At 44.2% G+C, this 2,500-nt stretch overlaps 1 protein-coding gene across 1 annotated transcript in view; it reads left to right on the forward strand.

Annotated features, from left to right (window-relative positions):
• gabbr2 (gamma-aminobutyric acid (GABA) B receptor, 2) overlaps positions 1-2,500 on the forward strand; it is a 568,733-nt gene that overhangs the window by 541,025 nt on the left and 25,208 nt on the right. The gene's annotated exons all lie outside the window — the stretch shown is intronic.

The following is a 2,500-nucleotide window of genomic DNA, read 5'->3' on the forward strand; positions in this document are numbered from 1 at the left end:
TTTTTTAGTTTCAAGTAAACACATCTAGTCAATCTTATTTTAAGTAAAAATCACCCAATAACTAGTCTTTTTAACTCAAATTTAGAACTAGAAATGAGACTATTTATACTTGTTTTCGAACATTTGTCCATGGGGCAAGATATTTTCACTTGATTAGATTATTTTACTCGTTTCAAGCAAATATTGCTTACAACAAGTAAAAAAAACATCACCAAGTAAAAATATCTTGCCCCATGGACAAATGTTCGAAAAAAGTCTCATTTCAGTTCTAAATTTGAAAAAGCTGAAAATACTAGTTATTGGGTGATTTTTACTTCAAACAAGACTGACTAGATGTTTTTACTTGAAAAATAGGCTTGCTAAGATTTGCAGTGTGGAACCTCATGGACCAGTGGTGTAGTCTACTTTTTTATGGTGGGTATACCGTAAATTCGAGCATTTGTTGAACTGGGTATACTGTATATATTTGTGCTATTCTAAATAATGGATCAATCCATTTTAAGTGGGTATACTGAAATCCCAGAATTTTTTTGAAGTGGGTATACTCTTTATACCTGCGTTCTATGTAGACTACACCACTGCCGGGGACTATCTGCCCGCACCGGGAAAATGCCCTGCATGCCAGATTCCCAGTCTGGCCCCTGCAGTGAAGTGCATGACGGGACAGGGTTTAATTCCTTAGTGGGTAAATATTTGTGTGTAACTTATTTACTTGTGCTGTGCGTGCCGCTGGCTGGTGAGAAGAGAAGCTAAGTGGCAGCCTGTTTTCCTCTGGATGAAAGTGGGACACATGGAGAAAATGGGTTAGCTAGCGAGAACCTGATTTGCACAGTCGGGACCTACTTTTTTCTTTTCGTTTCTTTTCTTTTTTGCTTTTCTTGTGGTTTTTTTTTTCTTTACTCTTGTCTGTGTATCTGTTTCTCTCTTTGTTTGTGTTTGTCCGTTTCTCTTTCACTCTCCTTCTCCACTTCTCTTCCACTTTGTTTCTTTCTCTCTCTCTCTCTCTCTCTCTCTCTCTCTCTCTCTCTCTCTCTCTCTCTCTCTATCCTCTCTTGGGACCGCCGTATGCCTCCTAAATGATGCGACATGTCACTCTTGCATGCAAAAGCTGCTGGCATGCGATCGCTGGAGTGAGTCGCGTGTGTTGTCAACAGCCTTCGCCATCCATAAATGTCTCACCCCCCCTCCCCCCACCCCCATAAACATGTCAACACTACCGTCTACTTCTATAAAAACCCTTTTTAAACATGGAATACACAAACAGTCAACAAGAGTTCGACTTCACTGCTCTCTCTGTAAAAATGCAAAGCAGGAAGAGAATGAAGAAGAGAGGAAGAGAGAGAGAAAGAGAAAGATTGAGAGCCAGAGAACCAGAAGAGCAAAGAAAGAAAAAAAGAATGAAAGACTGAAAGATGAAAAGGATTTGCCTATCATTTTTTATTAACTTTCACTGGTTCATGACAAGCTACAGCCATCTGATTACATATAAATTCAAAGAGATAAAAGTCATGGAGAGCTGCAGTCCCTGGTCCCTGGGAAGTCTCTGGGAATGCCCCTCATGGGAGGGGAGGGGAGAGAGCCATGTGACCGGTTACCATGACGCCAAAAGGCAGCCACAGGCACAGGGTGCTAATTTAGCCCCTAATGTCCCCTTGTATCTCCACAATGTGTGTATGTGTGTGTGCGCGGGTTCGTGTGTGAGTGCGCACGACATGTGTGACACTCATAGAAGGTGTGTGGGTGGAGTGTGTTGGCGGCGGGGGGAGTGGGGGGAGGGGCTGTCATGTTAATAAAGGTGCCATTACGTTCAGCCATCATGACACCCATGCATGGGCTAATCCACTTACTCCTTACCAGGCTTTACACCCACTTTGGAGGGCAAGGTGAAGGGTGTTTCTATCTCTGCTGCTGCTCTCTCCCCCCCCCCTCTCTCTCTCTCTCTCTCTCTCTCTCTCTCTCTCTCTCTCTCTTTCTCTCTCTCTCTCTCTCTCTCTCTCTCTCTCTCTCTCTCTCTCTCTCTCTCTCTCTTTCACACACACACTTGCGTTTTTTCTCTCTTTCTCTTTCTCTCACTCTCTCATATAATGCTTTTAATTCTTTCCTTCTCGTCTCGTCTCGTCTCTTCTCTTCTCTTCTCTTCTCTTCTCTTCTCTTCTCTTCTCTTCTCTTCTCTTCTCTTCTCTTCTCTTCTCTTCTCTTCTCTTCTCTCTTCGTCTCTCCTCAAGCGCTACCACCTTACCTGAGGTTACTTAGCAACAGGGTCAGTGTGCTGTCTGAATGTTAAGTGATGCCCAAGGGTGTCTTCCCTTGAGGGTTGGCCAATAGGGGGGGAGAGAGAGAGAGAGAGAGAGAGAGAGAGAGAGAGAGAGAGAGAGAGAGAGAGAGAGAGAGAGAGAGAGAGAGAGAGAGAGGGGGGGGGGGGGGGGAGAGAGAGAGAGAGAGAGAGAGAGAGAGAGAGAGAGAGAGAGAGAGAGAGAGAGAGAGAGAGAGAGAGAGAATC

Source organism: Engraulis encrasicolus, chromosome 20, assembly GCF_034702125.1.
Source record: "Engraulis encrasicolus isolate BLACKSEA-1 chromosome 20, IST_EnEncr_1.0, whole genome shotgun sequence".
NCBI classification, from domain to species: Eukaryota; Metazoa; Chordata; class Actinopteri; order Clupeiformes; family Engraulidae; genus Engraulis; species Engraulis encrasicolus.